At 38.3% G+C, this 17,888-nt stretch overlaps 1 long non-coding RNA gene across 2 annotated transcripts; it reads right to left on the minus strand.

The window, feature by feature from the left end:
* Positions 1–2,273: 2,273 nt before the first annotated feature.
* LOC121395157 lies at positions 2,274–7,681 on the minus strand. Of its 2 annotated transcripts, none has more exons than XR_005962297.1 (2): positions 7,315–7,681; positions 2,274–4,323 (listed from the first exon to the last, which is right to left on the minus strand). It is a non-coding gene; the product is annotated as an uncharacterized LOC121395157 (long non-coding RNA). The 2 variants fall into 2 exon arrangements; XR_005962298.1 differs by having other exon boundaries at positions 7,311–7,681.
* Between the last annotated feature and the right edge of the window lie 10,207 nt (positions 7,682–17,888).

Below are 17,888 nucleotides of genomic sequence, written 5' to 3' on the forward strand. Positions count from 1 at the left end.
TGAGTGTCTGGATGTGGGTGTTTTTGACCATTCGTCCATACAAAATCTCTCTCAGTTCAGTTAAATTTGATGGCTGCTGTGCATGGACAGCCTGCTTCAAATCATCCCATCGATTTTCAATGATATTCAAGACTGTGACGGCCATTCCACAATATTGTACTTCTCCCTCTTCATAAATTCCTTTGTAGAGTTCCAAGTGTGTTTAGGGTCATTGTCTTGTTTGAACACTTTTTTCCAAAATGACTGTGGCTTGTCTAAATGAGATTTTACATAGTGACTCTGTTTGTGGCATGAGTGCAGAAAGGGCTTTTTTCTCATGACCCTGCCATACAGATATTCTTTGTGCAAATTGCGCTGATTTGTAGAACGATGTACAGATACACCATCCGTAGCAAGATGTTCTTGCAGGTCTTGGAGGTGATCCTCTGCATGTTCCGCTCCTGTATTTTTCTTGGCCTACCAGACCTGGATTTTACAGCAACTGTGCCTGTGGCCTTCTATTTCCTTATTACATTCCTTACAGTTGAAACTGTCAGTTTAAACCTCTGAGATAGCTATTTATAGCCTTCCTCTAAACCAGGGATCCCCAACATTTAGAACCAGTGAGCAACATTCAGAAAGTAAAAGGAGTTGGGGAGCAACACTAGCATGCAAATTTTTCTTGGGGTACCAAATCAGGGCTATGATTGGCCATTTGGTAGCTCCTATGTGGATTGTCAACCTACATTGAGGCTCTGTTTGGCAGTACACCTGTTTTTTATACAACCAAAACTTACCTCCAAGCCTGGAATTCAAAAATAAGCTCCTGCTTTGAGGCCACTGGGAGCAACATCCAAGTGGTTGGGATCACTGCTCTAAACCATGATACTGGACAATATTTGTTTTTCAATCTTAATAAAGTTGAACAGCAAACAAATTTATTTTAATATTGGCTAACATATAGTGGCATAAAAGCACCATTTTTTAAATTAATCCTATTTATGATTTCAAATAGCCCTGTTGCTTTATCTGTGTATAGTAATATACTATTTGTTTTTTAGCATGAACAACTGTTCATAGAAATGCAGGCAAGAGCCTGTTCGCAGAATCATGGGCCTTCCTTCCCTTTCAATCCAAGAAGAGCACCAAGAACTACAGCAGCTCAAAATCGAATTGAAGACAATGACACATTAATAAGAGTTGGAAACACAAACTGGTGCACATGCAAGAACTGCATTGTTATGCCAACAAAAATGGAATCAATTTGCTGCCGTGAGAATCGTAATACATTAAGGGGCCGATTCATGAAGCTCGAGTGAAGGATTCGAATGAAAAAAATTCGAATTTCGAAGTATTTTTTTGGTACTTCGACCATCGAATTGGTTAAATTTGTTCGAATTCGAACGAAATCGAACGAATCGAACGAAAAATCGTTCGACTATTCGACCATTCGATCGATCGCAGGATTAGCGCTAAAATTTCAATTCGAGGGTCGAATTTCGAAGTATTTTTAACTTCGAAATTCGACCCTTAATGAATCTGCCCCTAAGTCTCATTCCAGAAGGAGGACAATGTGTTATTGAAAATGGAGACTTTTCATCAAGATGTTTAAAGAAATCCGAAATAGATTTCATATTCAGAGTTTTGGGCACAGTCACTCGCTGTCATACTAATGACCCGGAATACAATAGGTAACAGTAAGATCTATCATATGTCAATGAGTGATATATTATAGAAATTTACAAGTGTATTCATCATTAGCAACCAAAACCCTATAAGGAAGATCCAATCATTCGGCAACCTTACCAAACAATTCGATCCTTAGTTGCATGGTCAACTATAGTAATTTTCATTAGAAAATCTTTTTTTAATGTACACTGTGTAATCATTTTCATTCTTGTTTTTATTTTCTAGAAACTTGCGCAAAACGGCATATAGGTGTTTCACGGTCTTGGCTCATGGATACCTAGGAGTTGGCATTAGGAGACCAATACCTGCAGTAAATGCCATCCGACGAACATACCCTGACCCACATGGCCTGTATGTTGGATTCAAATTTGCAGAAGATTATGATGCTTCCGACATGGCTCTTAGTTTATAATTTTTTTTTAAATATATATTTTGTTCAAAATTTCCAATTAAAATCTGTTTTATTAATATTAAAAATGTTCCATTCATTTACGACATATTACTAATGTTACATTATATCACACAGTGTGGTCAGAGATACTATGGATATTTACAATGCCCAATGCATTGCTTTAGTATGATGTAGAAACGGATATTCTGAGACATTTTCTAATTGGTTTTAATTTTTATTGGTTGGTGTTTTAGGGTAGAACTCCACAACACATTGACAAATTGTTTTTTCTTCGGGCGAATAATCTCCACAAACTGCCTCCCCGCCAGCTAGAGTGTAAATCGCCTGTGGGATGGCACTCGGAACACTTCAGTTTCCAAAGTCGACTGAAGTTTCCAAGTGAGGCAACTTCGGGAAACTAAGGGTAAGGGCACATGGGCAAATTCGAGGAGATTTAGTCGCCTGGCACTATTTGCCTCTTCTTTGGGTCGACAATCTCCCCAACTTGCCTTGCCCTATGTTCCAGCCGGCTACACTGAAAAATCACCAGTGGGATGGCACTCAAGGAGCTTCATTTTCTGAAGTCTCCCAAAGTTTCCTCGTGAGACAACTTCGGAAACTGAAGCACTGCGAGTGGCATCCCACTGGCGATTTTTTTAGTATAGCAAGTGGGAAGATAGGGGAAGGCAGTTCGGGTAGATTGTCGCCCCGAAGAAGGGGCGATTAGTCACCACGCAACTAAATCTCCCCAAATCTACCCGTGTGCCCTTACCCTAAGTGTTAAAGAGTGTCACTCATAGGCAATTTACACTCTAGCAGGCGGGGAGGCATTTCCGTCTTCCATCTGCCTTCTGTCTGCTTGAATGAAGAAACGCCTGCGCTAATACACTCGCGTCGCTTCGATTTCCGAAGTCACCCAAAGTTTCCTTGTGAGGCAAGTTCGGAAATCGACGCACCGCGAGTGTATTAGCGCAGGCGTTTTTTCATTCAAGCATATGGAAGGGAGTTCGGAGGAGTTTGTCGCCACGCAGAAGAGGCGATTAGTCGACAGGCGACTAAGTCTCCCTGAATCTGCCAGACTGGACTGATTATCGGCATGTGTATGAAAGCCCAGTGACAAATCTTCTTTGAATTTCCTCTGTAAAATTTCGGATTTGATCTGTAAAGCTACAAATGTATTGTTATTCCTACTTTGTATTACTCATCTTTATATCTGGACCCTCTCTTATTCATATTCCAGTCACTTATTCAAACTAATGCATGGTTGCTAGGGTAATTTGGAGCCTATCAACCAGATTGCTGAAACTGCAAACTAGAGAGCTTCTGAATAAAAAGCTAAATAACTAAAAAACCATAAATAATAAAATTCAAAAACCAATTGCAAATCTTCTCTGAATTTCACACTCTACGTCTACGTTATACTAAAGGTTAATTTAAAGGCTACGAGGAATCACAGTGCTGGGGAGGCTGCCTGGGAACGTGGCTTTGGACAAGTTGCGGCAGAGATTGACTGCGCCCCTTTGGAGAGATCCCATGATCCTGGACTTTTGTAGAAGATTCTTGGCTCGGCGGAGCAATGTGGCTGTATCTATAGCCGTCTTTGGGGTAACTATCCGCTCCCAAGTACAGAGTCTCAGCAGGAGCTTCTAACCCGGGCTCCCTCGGCCGCTCGTAGTATTCTGGGGACTGGTTGCGCAAGTAGTTATTTTGAGAATACTCTTCGTAGGGTGCGAATTTGGGCTCGATGTAGTTGGAGTTTTATTAACAACAAACTTGTGGCCATTAATTACCACAGAGCCCGGGGTCATCAGTGGGGAATTTCTGCCAGAGGGACAACGGGCACAGGGTGCTACCTTTCCTTAGAATTAACAGCAGATTGTACCTGCATGATGGGGTTGAGAGTCTGACAGCTGAAGTGCTAGCAGTTACTCACGTGTCTGTGTAAGTAATCCATTCTGCCTGTAATATACAATAGCCATGTTATACACATGCTTACATATACAGTTGTGTCACTGATCATCTAAAGGGGAACTGCATTTTATATCTTGTAAATCTGACACCAGCCCAGAAATTTTTTTTCTTTTTTTTTGTTGCACTTGCACAAATTAATGGTCGAGGGAGCCAGGGTTAGAGGCTCCTGATGAGACTCTGTACTTGGGATCGGGTAGTTACCCCAAAGACGGCTATAGATACAGCCACAGTATTACAGCCACAGTATTACTTACCAGCTATTTTGAAAAATTATCCTTGGGAAAAATAAAGACCTAGGAGGGAAGTAAGATTTAAAGTGAGTATGGTTCAAATAAATAATTACAAAAAAATTAGGCATACAACACAAAGCAAAACGTCATGATATACACAAAGTAATATTACATATGGTTCTTTTCTACAAAGGCCAACACGTTGTAAGCACTATTGCACCGAAAAAAAAAATCTCTTTGTGCAGTTGCAGGCAGGTGGAGAATGCATGCAAATAAACACCACATGTAACAATTTTCAACAAATTAAAAATATTACTACAGGTATGGGACCTGTTAACCAGAATGCTCGGGACCTGGGGTTTTCCGGATAACGGATCTTTCCATAATTTGGGTCTTCATGCCTTAAGTCTACTAGAAATTCATTTAAACATTAAATAAACCCAATAGGCTGGTTTTGCCTCCAATAAGGATTAACTATATCTTAGTTGGGATCAAGTACAAGCTACTGTTTTATTACTACGCAGAAAAAATGTGGATAATTTGGATAAAATGGAGTCTATGGGAGACAGCCATTCCGTAATTCGGAGCTTTGTAGATATTGAGTTTCCGGATACGGGATTCTATACCTGTACACTAATCATGCCCAATATATTTTAGCATTGACAGGGATGCCTTCTGGTTGTCACTAGGCAATAGACCACGATGATGGCCTGAAAATGCTCAGATATCCACTAGTTACACACAAAGAATACCTTCAGCCATAACAGTTTTTTCTGCGATTATATTTTATTTACAGGTGCGTTTCAGGTATTAATGCCGCCCCCACCTACCCGACACACTTACCATCAGATCACCAATGAGGAAAGGAGGATGAGTAGTGTAATAATAGGAAATTCAGCTCCAGGAGCGGCTTTTTGCCACCCCTGGTAACTTCTGGGGAGCTGCCGCCTGAGGCAACGTGTTCACCTAGCCTTATGGTAGAAACGCCCTTGTTTATTTCAAGTGGAGAAAAGGCTTTCTCTGATACTGATACAAAAATAGAGTACAACAATGTTCACAATGTTTAGAGCTAAACGTAAGCTTTTATTATTATGACAACAATAAGATGATTTTTGCACAACACTAGGTAAAGCAATATGTAAATAAATAAATATATATATATATATATATATATATATATATATATATATATAATATATATATATATATATATATATATATATATATATATATATATATATATATATATATATATATATATATATATATATATATATATATATATATATATATATATAAATAAAAGTGGGTATTTTGCTATGACCAGCAGCACGCATTACCACCACAGTGTGATTCAAACAAAACACTGTGCCAAATTTGGTTAAACTGTATGAATCAGTGCACTGTACACACTGCTTTGACAATGCCACAGTAGTGCGCTGAACAGACGCAAACAAAAAAGCTGTCAGGTAGGTAGGATTTACAAAGACAAAAAGTTAAACTTGATAGATGTGTGTATTTTTTTCAAACACAGCTACTAGGGTAAAAAATAGACATTTTACTAAAAAGCAGACATGAAGCTACAGAGGAAATGGATCCAAATAAAGTTATAAAGAAGGGTGCTTGTGTTCTAGTGGGAAGCTATGCAATAACACAGGCTAGATGTGCACCCCTGCTTTCTTAGCCCATAATGCTGCCAATCATACACTGTTGTACAATAGAATATGCAGCACTTTTCACTGTCTACAAAGCTATTTACCGCTAGACAGGGATTATCTGAATGCATATGAAATAAGGTAGACAGTTAACTGAATTGCTCGTGTCTGCTCCAGTTTGTGTCTGCATTGTGAGGCACTTTGTTGGCCCTGGTGCAGGGAAAAAGTGTTTTTTTGCTCAAATAATATTTTGTAATGTACAATTGTATATATGGTAAGGAAAAATGAAGTTACTGGTCAGGCACACCTCCTTGGAAAAAAATCACTAATTCACTGGGTTGTGCTGCATCTTAGCAGTATTTCCCTTCTGCCTCCCTAGACATGTGCAATATATTCAATTTATTTTATAAATGTAAAATACTAAAAGTTTGGATACAAAAAAAAGATAACTGAGAAATATTTGGATGGTGGTACCATGGATCCATGAACTATTAATCTTTTTATTGTGTATTACAAAAAAAGGTGCTATATATGAAGGCCTAGTCCCCAAGTCTAGCACATTGTCATCTCATAAACTTGAATGCCATAACAGACTGCCATTCTGATTCTCGCTAATTTTACTTCCCCTTTGCCCTTCTAACAGAATAGTAAGCCAGATAACCAGCATCACTATCAATTACATGCACAAATCCCTGAACCTTTACTATAATTTACAAATGCCATAACATACTGCCAATCTGCATCTAACATGTTCAAAGTCAACTCTGCCCTAAATGATTAGTAAGCTAGTTCCCCCAGTATCACTAACAATTTCTTGCATAAGTCCCTGAACATTCACTGTAATGTTCAACTCCCAGAACAGGCTGCCATTCTGATTCTAACAGATTAAAATCCCCATCTGCCATTCTTACTGATAATAAATCAACCCCCCCAAACCTCATCAACAATCTCTTGCACAACCGACCCCACCCGAAAACCCTCACAACTCCCAGTACAGGCAGCCATTTTGATACTAACATGTTTAAAAGTACCCTCTGCCCAAACAAAATTGTTATATAAATCACTCTATGCATGCCTCATGCTACTATAACAATTACACAAACATTCACACAAATAGATCAGGACATCACCCAAAGGAAACTCTGAATGAGCTACTTACACTCTTCTAGTTAATCTATGTCAGTGTGCATAAATGGAAAAACAAAAAATGAAATAGCTTTGTGCATAAAATGATCAGTAAATAAGACAATGGGACACATGAATGAGTTAATCAAAGTCAGTAAACAGTTAAACACAAATCACATTTATTCTTTACATAACTAGAGGGCAGATCAGGCATAACAATCAATAGCATTTTGAAATATATTATAAATTGAAAAAAAGCTGTTAATTTACCTACAGTGCATTAGCAGTATCAGAGAAGTCTTCCAGCTCTTCCTCCCAGTGCTGCTGTGATCTGGAATGAACCAGAACGAGCAGGGAGTGCATGTGAGGAGAAAAAAAAAAAAGCAGCTCCTGCACACACTGGCTCTGCCTTCCTCCCTGCTATGACACAGCATGCAAATGATCTCTCCGACTAGTCAGAGAGATAAGGAGAGCTCAGCAAGCTTAGGGGTGGGGCTTCACTCTGCACCAGGAAGAAGGGGAAAGAAGCTGCTGACAACGCTGGAACCAGAGCAGACTTGCAGCAGGGACTAAGGTACATTAATCTGGGGGGCTGTTTAGAGTAAATTTATAAATAGAAAAAAAAAACGTTTACTTATTCTTTAAAGGAAAGTGGAATAAACGTCAAAATGTTAAAATGATTTATTTGACCCATTTATTTGACAATTCCACATCAGCAAACAGCTGTTTGATGAACAGGTTTAAAACACTCAACAATTGCTTGGCAGGAAAAAAAAAACATCTCATACTAAGAATACATGAATCTAGTCTACAAATACACAGCCAGCATTTTAAGGGAAGAATGAGATTATTCAGAAACTTGCGGCCATGTCCACATATTTTCGATAGACCACAAAGTAGCTTTGCCAGCTTCTTGACAAAGAATAGTGGTCTGATACTTATTTCATAATCAATACCTGTACTATGTAATAAGTCGTATTTATAGAAAATATCATGTTTTTTCAGCTATTTACTGACTTAATAGTTTGTATTTTTTCAAGCCAATACAGACGTTTTTGACCCAAAAGTTATTAAAATAAAAAAAATTTCTTCTATTTTACATGGTTTGATGCATTTGCAAAATGTATGCTATATCCAAGCAGAATATGCAAAGTTTATGTTTATATGTGCTTTAATTATGTAAACTCCAAGTCAAATGTGTATCTTGAATAAGTTTACTACATAATAAACATACAAGTTAAAAAAAAAAAAAAAAAAAAGTATGCTATATGTCCCCTTTAAGACTATATTATTATCAATAATGATAAGAAAAACAAAATAAATTATTGATAATTATGGAACCGATTATAGCATATTTTGCATTGCTTGGAAATAAAACTCCGGGGCCAAATCTTGTTCCATTATTTTACAATACTTTCTGTTGCCTGACATGAAAGTGTCACTTGTTTAAAAAGGAGCTTTTTAGGTGCCCTTTAATGGATCACTTGAATTATAAGATAGAAAACTGCAAGTGAACTTGCATATACAGTTTATCAATGCCAGCTCATTTATACTAGCAAGAAATACTTACTGTATCCACAAGGACAGAACTTCTGGCAACACTTGTACCATGGGTGCTAATAGTGTCTGTGACTACAAGAGCCAGAAAGGACACACATTTTTTTTGCTGAACTATTCCCCATATTATTATAGGTGAGCCTTACACTCTTTTATCAGAATCAATCTGCAATAATCAGATACACCTGTAAGACCCCCATGGCACAAAAAAAAGTGATGGGTGAAATTCTCCCTTTTTGCTTCGCGAAAATTTTCCAGCGAAATTCACGAAGCGCGAATTTTGACACCAGCGTCAAAATAGTTTTGCCGCTGGCAGCAATATTATTTTTTGTATAAAATAAGTAAACATTCATTATTATAAAACAGTAAGTGCTAAAACAACCATATTCCCTGCAAACATATTTAATTATAAGCATGTTAATCTGTATGAAATATCAGTACAGGTATGGGACCTGTCATCCAGAATGCTCGGGACCTGGGGTTTTCCGGATAAAGGATCTTTCCGAAATTTGGGTCTTCATGCCTTAAGTCTACTAGAAATTCATGTAAACATCAAATAAACCCAATAGGCTGGTTTTGCTTCCAATAAGGATTAATTACATTTTAATTGGGATCAAGTACAAGCTACTGTTTTATTATTACAGAGAAAAAGGAAATCCTTTTAAAAAAATCTGGATTAATTGGATAGAATGGAGTCTATGGGAGACAGCCATTCCGTAATTCGGAGCTTTCTGGATATCAGGTTTCCAGATAAGGGATCCTATACCTGTAATACTCTAGTTCCAAATAAAGTGTCTGGTTGTTAACAACACGGTTTGTTTTTGTATACAGTCACAATATTATACAGACTATACAGTATATACAGAATACGAGTATCTTTGAAGGCGGATTTAATCCAATTTCTCTTTTAACTGGTCAAAAGAAATAGACATTTTCAATCATATTAGAATGAAATCAAATCTCTGTGAAATGGTTTAAATAAATTACAATGAAAAAAAACCCCCACAAAATAACTGAGTATACACCCCTTCAAGTCAGTATTGGCAGCGATTCCAAGTATGGACACTGAAACCAATCCCCATTTCTCTTTGCAAAGCTGCCCAAACGTATTAGACTGAATGGGGTTCACGAGGGAGCAGCCTTTTTCAAGTGCAGTCACCAATCATTTAATGGAATAAGATCTGTACTTTGAGTCATTCCAGCACATTAACAGTGTTGGGGTTTAAAGGAAAACTATACCCCCAAACAATAAACAATAAAACAGCTCATGTTTAAAACTATGCTTCATGTAAAGGAATCATTTTCATAATACAGGTATGGGACCTGCTATCCAGAATGCTCGGGACCTGGGGCATTCCGGATAATGGATCTTTCCATGATTTGGATCTTAATACTTCAAGTCTTTTAGAAAATCATATAAACATGAAATAACCCCAATAGGCTGGTTTTGCTTCTAATAAGGATTAATTGCATTTTAGTTTGGGTCAAGTACAATGTACTGTTTTATTATTAGAAAAAAAAGGAAATAATTGTTAAAAATGTGGTTTATTTGGATAAAATGGAGTCTATGGGAGACAGCCTTTCCGTAATTCAGAGCTTTCTGGATAATGGGTTTCCAGATAACTGATCCTTTACCTGTAATATACTTTTTTAGTATGTGGGTAATTCCAAATAAGAAAATGCCATTTTAAGAAAGACATCAGAGGCTCGTACGTGGCTATAGGTAAACTGTATGCAAGATGCATTATGAATTTTAATCAATAGATGCTTTTTTCTGCCATAAATGTGCAGATTGTGAAGCACCAAGGCAACCGGTGTCTGCAAAGTCTGTCCAATCTCTGCCACTGAGGATTATATCTCCTTCAGACATATTATAAGTGACCTCCTTTCTGGTTTCTTACGTGGTCAGACAGATTTTTCTTTGCAGATTTACAGCTGTGCCCTACTCTTTCCTTTTCTTAACCCTATACCGATGCGTTCCTATAAAAATCATAGGAACGTGGAAGTATCAAGCACGATCCTTCCGTAGGCTGATTACGATTGAAAACAGGACTTCAGCCTATGGAAGGATCGCTTTGCCCCCAGCCCTGCGTCACTGAAACAGCACCGAAGATCTTTTAGCAGCGTCGGAGGGTCGGGTTAATGCAGGTTCGCTGGGGGCGGCTTTGAGGAGAACTATTCCTAGTGCAGCACATACTTGATACTGACACGTTCCTAAGATTTTTATAGGAACGTGTTGGTATCGCGTTAAGGAGAAACTATCCCCTAAGAACGCATACTTAACCATCAGATTTATATCATATTAAGGGATTAAAATAATATTGAAAAAATGTATTAGGACATAAAAAAAAACCTAACGTATTTTGTGCCTGTTGGGGCACTTCATCATACCGCCTATAAATAAGCGCCCCAACAGGCACGAAACGCGTTAGGTTTTTTATGTCCTAATAAATAAATTTTTTCAATGTTTTAACTTATTGTTTCTTTACTACTGGAGGTCCTCACATCTCTTTTTGAAATATTGTTCTGGACTTGCACCCTGGGATTGGGGTGAACTGTGAGTCAAACCTCTTAGGTTTATTTAATATTTGATTTTCAACTTTTTTGACTCATGATTTATTTTTGAGTAGTACCGTATATACGTTTTTGTATGGCATTGGCACAAACCCTGCCGTTACACATTAAAATAATATTACCAAAAGGGAATATAAAGTATATGAGTATACATTTTTTACTGTGAACCACCATTTTGTGATAGTCTGCGTGCTCCCTCTGAGATCACCTGATGGGAAATACTGAGCTCTAATTGTAACAGGGAGAAGAGTGAGAGAAAAATATAGAGCTCTCTCATTCTCTCATGCATTGGCTGATGTGACCTAACATGTTTCTGTCCCTCTTGTTTGTTTGTGTGCACCGTGAATCACATTGTATGGCACATACTACTAAAAAAAAGTATATTTTTATGAAAATGGTTTATTTAGATGAAGCAAGGTTTTACATATGAGCTGTTTCTGTCTATTTTAATAGGGACCTAAATTGTTCTGGGGTATAGGTTTCCTTTAATGGTTAAATAAACTGTACTCCAAGAGATACTGCAGTTAGTAAGTTTGAAATGATTCATTCCCTGATTTCAAACACTTTTTTTTCTTGGCATGTTCATTTGCCTTCATAGTGTAGGTTATGTCATTCACACTCACTAAAGTTGGAACTTCCAGACACGTATATTTATACTTAGGGTTGCCACCTTTTCTAGAAAAAAATACCGGCCTTCCTATACTCTTTTCCTATTGATAACATTGGCATCAAGCATCATTTTTACCAGCCGGGCCGGTAAATTCCCGGCCAGTTGGCAACCCTATTTATACTACAGGCTCTTAAAACCTCTTGACTACACATAGGCAATCTCCGAATTTAATGGGCACATATACTTACACAGTCATTGTGCTTTTTCATTGTAAATAACATAAATCACATTGCAGAGATCGGTTTTTACTTTACACATAGTTTACATAGTTAAAAGTTCATCAAGTTCAACCCCCAGTGTCGGACTGGGGGTCCTTGGCCCACTGGGACTGCTACCTCAGGGGCCCCCACACACTGTTAGACTGGGACACCAGGGGGCAACCCAAAAAACTTAGACCAGGGGCCACTCTCAGTACTATTAGTCTTCCTCTCCTCACTCAACCTTTATTCTCCTAGTCTCTTTTCTTTACATACTACATACTATCTATTAATCCATCTATTTAGCTTCTTAGTTTTCATAGACATTGATAATGACCATGAAATAGGCTAAATGATAGCAAGAGGGCCCACTGACACCTGGGCCCACCGGGAGTTTTCCTGGTAACCCGGTGGGCCAATCCGACACTGTCAACCCCTCCAAACAAGAGTTAATTTCTATCAGTGCAAAACAAAAAATAAAATGAATACCCCTGTAACTGCATGTTCTATGTCAATAAAAGATGGAATCCAAGAGGGTTAATATTTTTTATAGTCACTGTATACAGTATGTCATTATGAGGTTATATGGTTTAATATGAAGAGAAGAACGAAAACAAGACAATAGACAATAGTATTGTATTGCAGCCACTCTATAAATGTATGCAGCAAATATGCTAAATGTATCCTCTGTGCATCTATTATTGATTAGAGTACAAAAGACTGCTGTCACCCAATATAAATAAAAAAGAGGTTCTTCCACTTTTTGTCACTAGCAGTTTGTCACAAAAAAAAAACAAAAATGGAAAATTAGTTTCCATTGCAGGATGTGAGGATCGCTGTGGGTAAAATTCTTGAACTGCATAACTGAGCAATCATGTATTTTACCAGCAGCAATTCTCATTACCCTCAATGGAAAGGCATTTTGGGGCATTTTACTGTCATGACAAAAACATGGGCAACAAAACTCCCTGTGCATCTTTGCCTTTAACAAGGCATTAAAGGGGTGGTTCACCTTCACAGTAAAGGTGGCCATACACGGGCCGATAAAAGCTGCCGACAGACCGAGTCGGCAGCTTATTGGCCCGTGTATGGGGGCCCCCGACGGGCTTTCCCGATCGAGATCTGGCCGAAAGTCGGCCAGATCACGATTGGATGGGACTAAAAATCCCGTCGGATCGCGGCCGCATATGTTCGTTGATGCAGTCCCGCGATCCGACCGCCCGTTCGCTAGGATCCAATCGTTGGGCCCTAGGGCCCACGATCGGATCAGCCCGATATTGCCCAAACGAGTGGATCTCTCCATGTATGGCCACCTTGACTTTTAGTATGTTATGGAATGGCTAATTCTAAGCAACATTTCCATTGGCTTTCTTTTTTTTTAGGTTTTTTTTTTAGGTTTTTTTTTTTTTAGTTTTTGAATTATTTACCTTCTTTTTCTTGTGACCTGTCCATCAGTCCACAACAGTTGAGGCTTTTAGTGCTAAGCTTTCGTTTAACACATGCATTAAGCATGCAGTAATTAATTGAAGCAAAATATCACACAAGGCAAATACTACCACTTTGAAAATACCCCATTAATCCCTAATTTCCTCATAAATGGGTCGTTTGCATGCATTTCAATGTATTTGAATAGATTACATTCGACAACGCGCTCACAGCATTACAAAAGCAAACTCATGCATTTTAGTGAAAAGGTCAAAAGTTTTCTTAGAACCTTTTATGGCTTTATAGGGTAAAAATAAACCCATTTTTCAAACAGAATGGACTGTAGCTAAGAATTAAACAAATATTGTTGAAGAAATGCTGACAAATGTTAGAAATAGGTGACATATTTGATTGGGGGGGGGGTTGTTAGTTTTGCTGATGTGGTATAGTTAGCTCTGCAGTTATATAATTAAAGCTCCCTTTTGTTGCCTTAAATAGATGCACTAATGAAAACTCAAACTTTATGCAAATACCTCCATGCTACAATGACCTTGCAATGCTGTGCAAAACATAGCGGTGTGAGTGCAATGGGATTGAACTTGTCGCAGTTCCCAGTTCTCTAATTTCTAGTTACATTTATTTGAATGTGTATCTGAATATGTATCACAAGAAATAATTGTTCTTGGATAAAGCCAAGTTTTGTACAGCTGGTCTCCTATATTTCCTATGATAAGAATGCAATGCTGATCTAAATTTTGTATACCTCTCTATGACACATTTAGTTATATTCACTCTATATCAGTGGTTCCCACTCAGAAATGGGACTAGATGGCCAGCTACAGAGAATATTGGAAAAAATGTCCATTTGCTTCATTACACTTACTTAATTCCAGCTTCAAGTTCAGTTAGGATGTGATTTGGGGTAATAATATATATATTTGCTACCCCAGATATTCTTGAAACTATGATTGATACATGGTCATAAGCTAAAGGTCCTTACCAAAGGTTGGAGCTTCATGGGGGGGGTCCTGGCCAAAGGATGAACCTTCAAAGCGGGTCCTGGCCAAAGGAAGAACCTTCAAAGTGGTCCTGGCCAAAGGTTGTACCTTTAAGGGGGGTCCTGTCCAACGGTTGTACCTTCAAGTGTGGTCCTGGTCAAACGTTGCAGCTTCAAGGGGGGTCCAGGCAAATGTTGCACCTTCAAGAGGGGTCCTGGCCAAATGTTGCACCTTCAAGAGGGGTACTGGCAAAAGGTTGCACCTTCAAGAGGGGTACTGGCAAAAGGTTGCACCTTCAAGAGGGGTCCTGGCCAAAGGTTGGACCTTCAAGGGGGGTCCAGGCCAAAGGTTGCACCTACAAGAGGGGTCCTGGCAAAAGGTTGTACCTTCAAGGGGGTCCAAGCCAAAGGTTGCACCTTCAAGGGGGGTCCAGGCCAAAGGTTGCACCTTCAAGAGGAGTCCTGGCAAAAGGTTGTACCTTTAAGGGGGTCCTGGCCAAAGCTTGCACCTTCAAGAGGGGTCATGACCAAAGGTTCATCTTCAAGGGGGCTTGAACTGAAAAAAAAAATGGAAAAAAAACACTGCTCTAAATGCAATGAAAGGAGACTGGATACTATTAACTTGCAATAAATATGTTCAATATAATTACATGTGGTCTTAAAAAGCCCTCATAAGGAACACATGATGAATCTGCCCAGAAAATCTGTGTCACTGCAAATTTAGTAAATTGTGGGCATCATGTTACTATGTTTCCAGTGATAATTCAGTAAAATTAACCCTTTGTAACAAGCTTTAACATTTGCTTCTCCTGTCCTAGTGCCAATGCAAATTATGCAGAACCAACTTGATATCAATTTAAGTGATGGCAAAGGACAGCTCTGGGCAGTTGGCTAAAATATCACTAGAGTCAATACAGTACCATACAAAGAATGTATGTGGAAATATAATAAAGAAAAGCACTAGTTAGTGTCATATATTAAAATGTATTATGGTTTTGTCATCATTTGTGGCATTGCTGCTTTGTTAGTTAGGTCTCTAGTTCTGCATTAGTTAACACAAGTAGTGCATAGCTGTACCAACACATTACTATTGCCACAGCTGATATGCAAATGAATGCACTAGAAAAAGCAGGGTGCTGTTACAGCACAATCTCAATGGTCTGGAACTGTCCTGACCAATCACAAAAAATAAGGTTTATCAAGCCTGGTAAACATTTATAGCTGTATATTTGTAAAATAAGATGAGGGAGCATAACCAGTTCACAGCACATTTATAAACTGATGTTAATCAATTTCCTTAATGCTCTATAAATAAGTGTAGCATTATATGAAATATTTCTATTATTTGGTTGTTTTTTTTAAGCTGCAAGTTTTCTGCCAAACGCAAAACTGCTATACAATGAGATTGTGTTGGATTTATAGAAACAATATGGCTTTAGTGACATGATGGGTTGACACATTTAGTTAATCAACAAAATTGCCAGTTGCAGTTTTAATAATATATTTTTATTTCTCATTTATTGGAGGGCTGTTCTACTAATCAGTTCCCTGTTGTTTAATAAACAAAGAATGAATGGCTTTTCATTATTAGCATGCTGATTCTACCGCATTTGTAATAACACAACTCAGCGTTTATCTGCCAAAGTAATGATAAGTACAACATTCAGATGTAGAATTCCAATATTAACGTGGATACCCACTTTAAAAGTGTGCGCCAGATCATGCCCGCAACTTTCTATTGTGGATACAATTTAGCAGTATGTGGTTTTCTTACAGGATTTGTGTGAAAATGGTGTGACTCAACAACAGCAATTAGCACTTGTTTCCTGGGTGCAAGTCCAACAAGTATATGCAGTTGCACAACGTACAATTCACACACACCTGAAATGGTGGTGCATACCTCATCTAGATAGTGGGCAAATATCATGCACTGTAACATAAAATATTAAAGGAGCTGAACACAATCTATAGGTCCCTTTAACTTCCAAAGTGCGACTTGTATCCAGTGCTCCTGTCAAAAAAATATTCAGGGCCTCCAAACAGTGGTGCTTAAATGTAGGGTTGACAGCACTTGTGACTTTAGCCTTCCACTGTCATAGAGCCAGAAGCCTTTACAATACATCCACCTTTATATTTTATTGGGAAAAAAACTGCACCTTTCTATTATTTTGGATAAAAAAAAAAATATTATTAATGTGTTTATAGCCTCTTGCTTTATACACTTATGCTTAAACTGATGTCATCAACACATGACAATAACATAGTTATGTAGTTAAGTTGACCAAAGTCCATTAAGTTCAACCCCTCCAAACATGTATCAAGCTCTTTTGTTTTAGTGATGTGCAGGTTGACCCGAAACCTGCAATGATTTGCAGGTTGAGCACCAGTTGGGCAGGTACAGGTTTAAATTGTGGTTTTGGGTCGGGTGTGGGTCAGATGGGGAAGTATTTTCCTCTGCTTCCTGCCTTGGAACTTGTGGCATACACAGAAGTAACATACAGGGTTAAGGATTTGCTGTTTAGGGTCCGGGTTACGGTCTCTATTATCTGTTTTAATGTTGGAAGTAGAGATATGTATGGTTTATAGTTTCTGTAAAGTAGCACTAGCTAACCAGTTTATCTTTCTTTCCACTGCTCTGCAGAATCCATCACAATTGTTATATATCATAAGAAACTTGAATATGTCTTCTGGTAAAAATATTTAACATGTTTTAAGCTTACTGGGCACTCTTCTTTTCCAGATTCAGTTTTATAAATTATCAATTCTTTTTCCTGTTTATAGAACTACTAAAGCTTACTCTGTCCATGGCATTCGGCTTTGAAGAGTCTCTTCCACCATTCAAAAAGTCCTTTCCAAAATTCTTCAAGCACAACATTTTCTCCGGTTTTTAAAGGAGAACTAAACCCCTAAAAATAAATATGGGTACAAATGCCACATTATACGTATATATTGAAGTTATTGCATCAAAAGTTTCAGTTTCTCAATAGCAGCAATGATCCAGGAATTCAAACTTGTCACAGGGAGTCACCATCTTGGAAAGTGTCTGCGACACTCACATGCTCAGTGGGCTCTGAGCAGCTGTTGAGAAGCTAAGCTTAGGGGTCGTCACAAATTATCAAACAGAAAATGAGATTTGTCTGTAATATAAGCCAATGCTACAGGGCTGATCATTAAAGGAAAATTCAACCCTAAACTTAAAAAAAACCCTACGCCCCTACCCTACATAGACCCCTCCCTCCTTCCCCCAGCCTAATTGTTACCCCGGGCAAATGCCCCTAACATTTTACTTACCCCTCGGTGCAGATGCAGGTATCATATTTCACCAGAGCCATCTTTAGCCGCTTCGGTAATCTTCATAATGTGCTTTGGCAATTTTCGTAAGTTTCGGTGCATGCGCAGTTGTCGCGAAACAAAAAGTGCTCCAAATG

This window comes from Xenopus laevis, chromosome 6S, assembly GCF_017654675.1.
Source record: "Xenopus laevis strain J_2021 chromosome 6S, Xenopus_laevis_v10.1, whole genome shotgun sequence".
In the NCBI taxonomy this organism is placed as follows: Eukaryota; Metazoa; Chordata; class Amphibia; order Anura; family Pipidae; genus Xenopus; species Xenopus laevis.